Raw genomic sequence first — 12097 nt, 5'->3', positions numbered from 1 at the left:
AAAAAAAAAAAAAAAAATGTTTTCAAGAGGTTACTCTCCTGGTTTGAAATGTAGAGACGACAACAATACTGTGACATGCTGCATGAAAGGACGGGGAGTGAAAAGTTCATCTTGTCACCAACGTATTTCTAATTTGCATAACTGAAGCTCGCTGTACTGTCATTAGTAGTGATAATAGCTTTTTAAAATGAATACTTACATTACGTATTATAATAGAGGTGTTTTAAGCTTAAAAAGCTATTTTTCATCTATCTTTTGTCAGTCACAATGTTGATATTCTTCTTTTCATTTCCCTGAGCCCTTCAAGATACCTCAGAAAATGAACCTCTTCATGCATGAAAGCTATAATTACTGTGACTCCGTTTATGTTAGTGCACTGTACAGAGTGGGGAGAAGAGGAGCTTTCTCTAATATTATCCTCCGTGTCTCTGGATGTTGACTCATAATAACCTCAGGAATTTGGAACAAGATGAAAGAGATCAGTCTGGACTGTCATACCATCTCCCCCATCTTTTGGAGTTTGAATAACTAAATGTATTTTTCTAAAGCTATCAGCATGGAATTCGTTTGAGTGAGTTTTGCAGAGGTAAAAAACAAACAAAAAAAAACAAGAAAGTGTGAGGTAATAGCAGTGACAAAAAAATCAGTTCCTCTAATAACATAATGTTGTCCACACATGTCCCCAGCATATTCCAAATAAAACATAAACCACAGGTTGTCTTTGCGTGAATGTTTTAAGCAGATTGAAGATCTGCTGCATTATGAATGCAGCTAATGTCTTAATGGTATGCTAATGACGTGGTAAAACCTACTGAAGCCCTTAGACTGACTGCTCTGACTGAAGGATGAATTATTTCTTACTTTTGCAGGGCTTTTGTTCTGGGTTGTTCTCTAACACAGTACATCATAAGGATTTTGTTGGCTCTTACATTAATGGATGTTGTCCTGCAGGGAAATGTGCCGATCAATTGCAAATCACATAATAATATGAATGTTTTCCAGTTAGACTGAGCGCAATACAGTGCTCTCGATTTGCACGACATGAGAAAGATGCATGATCTGAAAAACAAAGATATTGATTTCGTTGAAGATATGTATGTTTTTATATAGTAAAACAATATATGTTTGACATACTGTAGATAAAGGGATTGAACGACAACCTATTAGAAAACCTATTTGCATTGCTCAAATTAATGTATTTATATACTTGCATGATTTTATTATGAGTTTACTTAAGTCACACCATTAAAGATAGCAAGTTCTTTTTTTATTTATTAATTTTCTTTTATGGATGGCAACTACATTTCTGTTTGAGGATTAAAAGGTTATTCAGAGAGGGGAAATTGTGATTTTTTTTTTTTTCCCTCTCCTTTTCATATTTGACTCACATTTCTATTAAGAAGTGTCTTTACTGGGTCATGAGGTTTCAGAAGCGTGACTTCCGTTCTTGCACTAATGTTACCAAAAATAAAGGTGACGAGACTGCAGCAGGCCAAGGTTCATTAAAATTAAAAAAAAATACAACAAAAAAAAGAAAAGCTAAACTGAACAACAGCACATTAGGGAGAGAAAATAATCATCTTTAATGATTATTATATTATTTTTCTAGCACATTTCATTGACAAAATTTAAAATGTGTTATAAATATAAATAGTAAGAATGTACCTGTAAAAAGAAACTTCATGGTGCGTAACAGTACTGAACTGCACTGGCTGTTAACACTTTTCAAACAGCAGATAAATACGTGTGATAGCTGGACTGTCACCATTGAACCTTCAAAAACTTGACCTGGCAAAGCCAAAAAAAAAAAAAAAAAAAAAAAAAGCCCCATGAAAAAATTCTATCGTGATACACTTCAACAACTGCCAAATTTGAGTTTAAACTTATTCAGTACATTTCTCAAACTGTACCTCTCTGTCAAAGTCGGAATGCATAGCACAGATAGAGTGGACAAAGGACATTGTGAAAGAACTCCAGACTTTGATATATGTGGCCCTCCAGCACTCATTTATTTTGAGCCTCTCCTTTCTTTACTGCTCCTTCACTACCCATGCGGGACAAAACCTACTAAAATCATGAGTCATGATCGATTGGTACTGTCAGACAACGCCTACTATATTATGAACACGGAGTATGCTTCAAAAGCCCCTCTGAGTCATTAGATTTAGCCAGAAACTGATCTCTTTGACCACCTTTGATCAGTGGGCACAGAAATGCAAGACAAAAATTGGGACGCAAGGATATGAAAAGTTCATTTTCAACATAAAGGAGAAGCGGTGGAATAGCACAGACACTTTTATAGGAGATGGTGGTATTTGTAATTTTCATTCCTCAAATGTGCAGCAGCTGCCTGAAACAGTCGAGTGCCCAGTTGGCTGCGTGTGGAGTGGCCCGTTGTGTATCGAACACGCTTTAGGCTACATAATAATGAGACTCTGGGAACCCAGCGGTGGATGACACCGTCTGACGCATTATTTGAGCCATAACTTGTACTTACGCTTCAGTGGTAATTTCATTTGTCTTTTATAAAACAAATTGCAGACACATACAGACGGTTATGAATGTTGACCGCACAGACTGAACAGGGGGCGTTTCGGAATATGTGTCCGTGTGGGGAAAAAAAAATTGCTGCATTTATTTATTATTTATTTAGTCAACATTTACCAATCAACCTCATTCCTGTATGTTGCGCTGTAACAAGTGACTATGGCTGTAGTTTCTTGTTGAGAAGCTGGAAGTTAAAGTAAGCCACAAGCTAACTGTGGTAACTGAGCAGTTCATTTAAAGAGACTTTGATGTAATCAGACAAAATTACTGTTTTATTTTCTGACAGTTATCCAAGAATTTAGTGTCCAGTTTAATGCCCTTCCAAAGCTTTGTTACCTGTTGAGCTGTTTGACACTGTACAAATAACCAGAGCGAGTTAAATATGTGGCTTCAACAACAGTGTGTTTGACATTTACCCAAAGCGAAAAGGGAGCATTCCTGTGACAAGGTGTACAGTTTTCATTTAGTATTATGACTTTCAAAAAATCATAATACTAAAGGTAATGCGTTAAAAGGGAAACTGGCATTTTTTAAAACTAATTCTAAGTCTGTACCTTCTAAAATTGTGGTTTTGATAATCTATCTACTTCATCCTCTGTGTCGGGCAAACACAGTTAGATTTCTCACATCCTAAGGTAAACAACGATATCTATATGTTTATTTTTGACCCAGAAATAGCCCTGTTAAAAGTGTTTGTTTCCCAGGTTTCAAAACAAAACTATCGAGGCTCTCTGATATTGACCCAGAGGGAGACATGGAGCATCTGCTGCAGGTCCTGCCCGCAACACACACATAAATGTCTCCCATTGCCATTAGGAAGATACTAAAGTCATCAATCAGAATTCTCGTGTTTGTCTCATCAAGGCCTACAAGTCACACAGACAACCTTCACTGAAAACAAACAGGAAGTGCACAATATCTGTAATTTGCTTACACATATGATTAATGAGAGCTCATATTTCACCCACTGAACATGCTTTGAAACTCATCAAATTTCCCACATAGGTCCAGACTGGGGAAATATTTCACATACATGAGGAATGAACCGACTAGGCTCTACAGCACCACCAACAACAACAGAAGCAACCACCCTGATCCATGTGACAATCAAACGATGCAAGGTGACGCCGGCGATGTTTTAGTAGCAGTTTGCTAGTTTTTGTTCACAGGTCAGTTAAAATAGCAAGAAACACATTTTTTAGTTGAACAGAGAACTAAACTGTCTAAGAACTCCCAATTCATCCAAGAGTGTCAAAGAAAGTGAAATGCTGCTTTTCTTCCTCCCTGGGTTTTCTTTCTCACAGCGTTCAAAACTCAAACTCAAACAGGAGCCACAGGCAAAAGCAGCAGCTCCTGTTTGTTTCCTTTGAGAGCACAGCTATGGACACCCAACCCCCACCGGTGAAACACGAAAACTCTTTCGATTCATTTCATTTTTATCTATTGTTTTGCCGCGATTAAACACATTGAGAAGCTCTTTCATTCACGAGACCTGCACCCACCATTGTGGGTGCAAGTCACAATGGCTTCTGTCGCCATGTTGTTGTAACCAAGCCTTAAAAGCCATAAAGGTCCAGTAGTTTACTGGCAAGCTGAGGAGGGGGAGGGGGAGTGAAAGACAGTACAATCTAAAATGTGACCACTTGATGTCGCTGTTTTTTTTCTTCAAAATCTCCAAATATTACACACTTAACCTTTAAAGTGACTCTTGAGACAGTGCAGAGTCCATTCTTCACTTAAGTCTTTCTGACTTTTACTGACTGAATTTTACTGTGGGGTTGGGTGGTGGTGGGGGAAACCTCAGACTTTTTCACGCCACACTAAGCAGGTGATCGACAGCAAAGACTGAGCTGTCACCTGGAGCACAAGCTTCAATCCGTGCTTGATCGGCGACTGCTCTGCAGTATACATGTAATTAGACGTTGACGTTGCAAGCTGTTTTCGTGACACCGTGCACAATGTTAAGTGTTATATTGAGTGTTTTATAACCTTTGCTTTTTACACCTTTGTTATTATGTTGTCAGCGCTGCTACGGCACTCAGCATCACTCGTAGCGCACCTTCTGCTGTAGCATCTCCATCATAAATGCAGAGAAAAAAAAAGTCATTTCAAGTCTTATCACTATATTAGTCACTGACATCATTCAAGCATAATGTTCTTTGTATGACTAATGTAGAATTTTTTTTCAATCTTTCACAATTGAATCATTGTTGCCCAGAACAAAAGCTCTCTGTTGAAATTGTTTTTTTGACTTTATTTTATTTTTTTCCCCTGATGTAAGATTATGACAAAACCACATTGCTGTTACACACTTGTCAACACTCGCAAAAAATAATGAGAATGAGCTCTGTGTAATGCCAAACATCATGCCTCTTAGGCAAATCTTTGCACAATATTTCATGAGGTTGCAAGAGGGAATATTGTGAATGCAAGATTTGACCTGGACAGTGGAGCTGATTTGAATGCCCCTCACCCGAGTTTCATCTTTTTCATTATCATCTCAGTTTCTAATACCATCCTGCATTGGTCCGCGAGCATAGCAGAATATCACAATCACCTTCATCAACGCTTTCGGCTCCAGCAGAGGGTTTCTTGACTGGTGCCTGTTGTGCCTGAAGGCATTATTAATATTGCATGTAACAAACCAAGCAGCACTTGAGAAAGTTTCAAATCCAAGCAATTTTTTTCTCCCTCTCCTTTCTTTGCCACCATGACATTTTGGTTTTAATTGCATGACTTTTCTTCAGGTGCGGTGACAAAGAACATGAGGCTTGGAGCAGAGGCGAATGTCAAATACGTCACGATAACGGGTTTTTTAGCTGAATATACACACTTTAATTTGGACAGATAATGCTGTAAGTCATGACTGATATGTTCAAAAGTATCAAAGTATTTCATCAATAAATAACAGCTTGGATATTGTTATTAGTTGTTAATTGTTTTTATTGATAAATGCCTTACAACATCAACACAGCATAATACATGCCAAATAAAGGGGCTTAATTCAATGCATTTGGAGTGGAAAAACAAAGCAGAATGTCTTGTAGTTGAAACTACAAAGTTTTTGCTGTTGACAGCAGAAGACACAGGTAACTGTTTAAGAAGCTTAAACTGTTGTAACCCTTGAACTATAGCAACTAATGGGGCAGTCTGTTTGGCCTTAATGGCTGCCTCTTTTGAGCTTGTATGTCCCTGTGTTAGCCTACTTGCCTCTGTTGATGCTTCACATGACAAAACCCACTCGAGCACAAGCACTGAAAGCTGCCTATTTGGCATCCGCTCCATCGTGCTGATAGAACAAAGGTTACAACAATGCATTCTGCCCAACAGAAGCCTCGGCTTCCACTGGAACCTGCGGCAACCGCAAGAGCTTCTTCACTGTAATAGGCCATTTTAAAGGGGATGGATACAAAGAAAATGCTATTTGCCCTTGTTTCCCTGTCTGTCTCGGAAATGAGCCTCAGTCAGAAGTGAAGTGAAAGTTCCTTTGAAAAGGAAGCCGTTGTGTGTCAACTCAATAGTTTGTGTGGCGTGAAAGCACAAAGACAGGTGGGCATTCACAGTGGTGTCAATATGTGTGTTTTCATTCCACCCAAAATTATTACACCTTATCATACCGTCAATATGACACTATGGTTTCGACAATCCATAGAGAATCACACGTAAACATTACATCACCTTCATATAGGGGTCCTACTCAAGCAAAACTTAGATACCAGAACATTTAAATCACAATTAAATCTGAGACATTCCTCAACACAGTTTTAAAAAATCCACCAAAACTACACTCTGAGCTTATGCTCTTGTCCAAAGTTATTTAAAAAAAAAAAAATGCATTGTGACTGTTTTGTATGAGAGACCAATGAGAAGAAATCAAAACAATTGAACTATTACTGTATATTATTGAACAATTAACGAGAACTTACAATTTACTTTTCTAAGTAAGTTTAGGCCAGCAGAGAAGGCTTAGCTGGCTGTGGCTGGGTAAAGGGTTAAAAGACAAAGAGGCTTGCAAAGTGTTATAAATCCAAGCCATTATTATTATTGTTATAGAATCATCGACTGTCACATAGCAGCCAACCAGTCTATGTGTGAGCACAAGTTTGTCTTGTCTGATGACTCGGTTTACTCAGCCTTTAAGCTTCTTTCTCATCCCGTTTGATTATGGGCATCGGGGGGGGGAATGCATTCTATATGATGACAGACAGAGCGTCTCGCAGCTTTTCTTTTTGGTCCAAAGGTATGACCTTCACAGCAGAACATCCAAAGTTAATTTTACATCTCATTGAGAGTTGAGATTTAGAACCGCACGGCTCCACAGCAGACAGCTGTCATAGAAAACTGGGATCTGCATAGTGGGCTTTAATCTGCCTGACCTTCTGGCTCAGAGAAATAGATTACCTACCACACCTCCAGAGCCTCTGCTCCAACTACCTGTGTTGCCTCATGCATACCAAAAAGGACATTAGACAGGCTGCCTATTAGCAACTGTGTGTAACATCATTGGGGATATCATGTATTTTATCAGGGTAACAAAACACGGCACTAGTCTCTGTCCTTCAGAAATAAATCCATTTGATTATTAGATTAGTAGGAGTGTATGCGAACAATTGCTTATCAAATGGCAACAAGCTCTTCATCAAGACCTCCCCTGTCTATTATAATGAAAAAAGAAAAAGCTCAAGGCCAGACATGATACGTATTTTTCTCTGTGTGGGTTCAGGTGTTGCTGTGTTTATTGATTTTATTAACAGAGATAGATTTTCATTCCCTTACAAATTCTGTAGACACTGATAAACAGATGCATTCCAACTAGCATTCAGCAGTAAATGAGAAAATAAGACCGCATAACACTCGATGTCTGTAAATAGATGTGAATAAAGAACTATTTACAGCATCTAATGTGGCAGAAAAACAGGCTTTAATTGAATAACAAAGCTGTAACCTTGTGTAACCAGACTGACAAAAGGACTATCAGCATTCTTTTCATTAACAGATGAATGAATGCGAGATGAATAAGGCAAGAACAAACGACGAGAATAAAAAGCCCAAGAGATGACACCGCGTACATTTTCTTTCCCCTCCCCTCTTTGGCCCAGAGTAGCCTATCATGCAAATCGAGCTCAGGAGAACACCGGACGAACCGTATTGCACCTCCAAACTGGCCAGATTGGAGGATCCTGCGAGAAATAATGAGTAGTGATATGTCAAAGCCTTGCAGAAGATGAAAAGCCTGAGGGTGCCATGAATGCTTTAAAAAGTGCAGCATGGTCTCCAGATTGGATGAGGGTTATTTTCATGGCAGCCATATAAATCCAATTTATTTGACTGCAACCAGCCCATGTGTTTTATTGGGAGACTGACCCCAACTTGACCAAATGCAAACAAAGCCAACCACAGTGTTCACCCGTTGCATTTGAATACAAAGGAGAATGGAACGCGAGCTATTGTAGTTTCACCACTCCAAAATGCAATACAGTACATCCCTTGTGTTTACCCTGGAAGTGAAGATGATGCTCTACCTCGCGCTATACACCATTTCGCCAAGTGAGAGAGGTAGAACCGGAGATAAAATGGTGATGTCAAGATTCACAACAAGGATAACTTTCTCAACTGATCAAAGTGATTTTGTTAGCAGCTTTGTACTGTGCTCACAAGTGGGATCGGTTCATGTTGTTTTGACTGTGGTAGAGGTCTGAGTTCCGAGTTTTTTGGTTTTTTTTGTTTCCCCCCACGGTTGGCAAGCTCAGCAGCCCCCAGCGGGACGGTGAGGATAGAGGTGAACGTGTCAGTGTGAAATGAAATGCTCCCTTTCTCCTGTGGGAGGTTCCACCTTTATGTGGCCTGCTACTCAAGGAGAAATAACACTGCAATGCGCACGGAAACCCGTGTGGGAACATGGACTGTGAAGTGAAATGGGGGTAAAATTGCTCCAGGTACATAGTTACTGTGCAACCACCCACTTATCATGCTGCGCTATTGAAAGTCATAAATAAAAACCACTCCTGACTAACAGTTTATAAATGTGTATGGCCTTTCTGGGGTACTTTTAAAACCTGAATATTACTTTAAATGAACCATTTTTCTGTTTATTTGTTTTTATTTTGTGCTGAATTAGGCAATGAGAATAAAGAAAAAAAACAACAAAAAAAGGAGAAAGGATGAAAGAAAATACCCAAATTGGACAAAAGGCCTTGATGTATGTGATAATTAATTAATAAATATGTACATATTCATTTTTGGTGGATTTGGGACAGGATTTTTGGCTAGCTTGACTAACAGTATGCTCACTACCTAACGCATTTCCTGCAGCCAAGCTGCACATTGATTGTCAATTTAGCTCACTGATCTACTTTTGAAACAATGTTAAGAATGTGCTGTCGAACTTCTAAATAGGGCTGCACATTATTTCACACACAGTGGGTTACATTGGTATTGATTTGATGGCTTGGCTCCTCAATTAGTCAGTTGTTTGGCAAGGGTGAAAAGTGTGGCTCCTTTTGTATTGCTTCGATCACAAAAGACTGAATATACCAAGTCATTTGTTTTAATAATGTATTTCAACATGTGCACTTCCTGGCACTGGACATTTGGGGTGTCATCTAAATATTGACAGACTTACAGACACCGTTCACAAACCTTTGAAAGAAGGTGTTTCTGAGGAAAGGCACCCCACTTCAGATTGAACTGCAGCTATTCCTGAATCTTCAGCAAACATTGATTAGAAGCTGCAGGTTTTTTTTGTTGTTGTTTTTTTTTTTTCACTTTTTCGGAGTCGGTTGAACGCAGGCGGTAACGCCTGCCTTTTACTTCTGGAGGAGCACTGATTGGCCCTAAAATACTACCCTGCAGCTGTACAACGGTTCGTACCCTATAATTTTCTTGTCGATTACTTTTTCTATGTTTGAGTAGGCACTACTTGTGTAACCGTCAGTTAGCCAGTGGATAAATTCACTCTTGAATGAATTGGTCTCTGTTTTATGGTGCTGTATAGGTTTAAGTAAAGTTTAGTCATTTTTTTTTTAGTTCAAAAAAACTAAAAAAACAATATATTCATGTTTCTCTTAAACTCAAACTAAAAGTTTGTCAGAGTAAGTAAATAAAACATTTTTTATTTAAATTTTGAGACCAATGTAGACACCAAGAGGATACATTGTGCATCTGAACCGTGCCATTAATGTGTGTGTGAATAATAAATATATCTATACTTTAGCCTGTGCAGACTGTCTTTTTGCCATTTTAAGGTTTATAACAAGCTACTTTGTATGCTGGACGGAATACACGTTTGCAGTCTGGCCACACGCATTAGTGCTAAAATGAGCAGCGTCCTTATCTTATTCCACACGCTGTGTCTTTGTACTATTATTATAAGTCATTCTCTCCCGACTGTCAGTCTTTTGGTTGTTGCGTTAAGGCAATTATATCTTTAATTGAACCTGTTCAGCGTTTAATTTAACAGTGTCTCTTCATCACATAACATTATTGGCAGTTTAATAAATACTTTTGAGCTCTTTCTGTCACATAAAGCCACTCGAAAAAAGGCACCTAACTGAAAATGTGGAGAAGGTGAAAGTTTCGACAGGTTTCAAGTAATAATGAAAATGTACTTCATGAAAGCACCCAATATCACTGAGGATGACAATGAGGAATTCCAGGGTTTTGACATTTTGTGCATGACAATTACATTTTGCTCTCGCATGAGTTAAGAGTGAAAGACAAGGAGCGAAAGGGTGAAACAGAGGTACAAAGAGAGAAATCTTACTCATAATTTTCCCATTGAGCACTTTGACTGTTCGACAAGCAATACAGATTCAGCACCAGACACAAATTTGGCCCACCAACCAGATGAGAAGTGGAAATGTTTGTTCCCTCATTTCAGTTGAAAGAAAGGCCAGAAATAGTCAAAGGAATAGCAATGATCTGGTCAACTAAAATTCCAACATGTACTCTGTGTCCCCGTGACTCATCACGGTTCTCGAGACGGAGGCACCTGCTATTTAAAACAACAATGTCAGCTTAAAATCACTAGATTCTATACCTTGTTTTTTTTACTTAGGCAAGCAGTTTTTTTGTTTGTTTTTGTGAGTTACATTGCTTTTCAAATATTCTCATACAATAATTGGAACACATGATAGGGAACTTTTTTTTAGGCAAACAGAACATTTCTGTGAAATAATTACTGAGCATTAAATACAAGATAAACAGGGTAAATAGAAAACAAAATACATCAAGTATAATATTTCATTTTCCTCAGGTGAGCTTCTGATTTTGCATTTATGTTCCACATGGAAGAAAAACAAACTTTAAACTTCAAGAGAGCTACATTCATCCCTACTATACAATCCAAAATTGATTGTCCACAATGAATAATTCAAAGACTCCCTGTTCAAGATCAAGTTATGTTTCAGTGTAATTGCCTCGGAAAAGGAAAAGCTTTTACTAACACATGCTTACCATTTGATAGTTTAGGAATTCAAAGAAGCCTGTCATCGCTTCTCTACATCTCCATTGCCAATTGGCAGTTCAAGGTTTTTATTTATTTATTTATTTATTTATTTTATTAGAGTGCTTAACATGCAGTGCGCCAGAAACCACAAATAAAGCAACATTTCAGAATGCACTCAGCACTCAATCCAACAATCTGTGACATTATTCATCTGCTGTCAGACATAGTTTAACTTGAACAACTTTTTCTGTTGTCCATATGGAAGCACACAAAAATTATTCTTTTTCTCAAATGGTTCGATCAGCAGGTCAAGGAGCGTTGGCCAAGTGCGACGACTTGGGTGTGGGTCTAAGGATTTGGTAAAGTTAAACTGCCAGTGATTATAGAAGTGTTACGATAAAGTCACATTCATGAAAGATGAGCTACTGAATTTTGCAAAAAAGTTCTTCACTTCCAGATTCAGAGAAAATTTTAAAATTTGTTCCTAAATCTATGATTTTTTTTTTATTGTTTGGAAAAAGTCAAGTTATAAGAAATTCATACTAAACAATTTACCTTAAAGTGTGGGATGTAATTCGTAATTTCTGAATAAGTAACAGGTCAAAAGTTGAGCATCAGTGAGCTGCTTATTGTCTATTCTCAACACAAAGCCATTTCAACCAAGTACGCGTCTAATAAATAATTGTGCAGTGGCCTCTGCTGCTCCCATATACCAATAATAGGAAGGCAATTTGTTGCGGAGGGATTCGAGAGAGTGTGGGCCCAGAAGAAATCAATAAAAAAAAAAGGCAGAACATAATGATAGAGCTCCTAAAAACTCCCACATTACACCGCTGTCTCTCCTGACTGTGTGAGACCCTGGCACATGAAATGAAAAGCCCCATTTGTATTCCCGCGATAGAGCCAAGACAATGGTTTGTCCTCTCGCCCCCGCCAAATAAGTGTGGATGCTACTCATGATTAATGTCATATTCGCTCACAACATACTTTGATGACGAATTGCGTGTGTGTGTGAGTGAGTGAGTGTGTGTGTGCGTGTGTGTGTGTGTGTGTGTGTGTGTGTGTGCATGCGCGTGAGGAGGGTACGCATGGTTTCATCTGGGC

Source organism: Nelusetta ayraudi, unplaced genomic scaffold (assembly GCF_046127955.1).
Source record: "Nelusetta ayraudi isolate G7.1 ecotype Tasmania unplaced genomic scaffold, CSIRO-AGI_Nayr_v1 ptg000013l, whole genome shotgun sequence".
Lineage (NCBI taxonomy): Eukaryota > Metazoa > Chordata > Actinopteri > Tetraodontiformes > Monacanthidae > Nelusetta > Nelusetta ayraudi.
Note: the sequence above shows the minus strand (reverse complement) of the source record.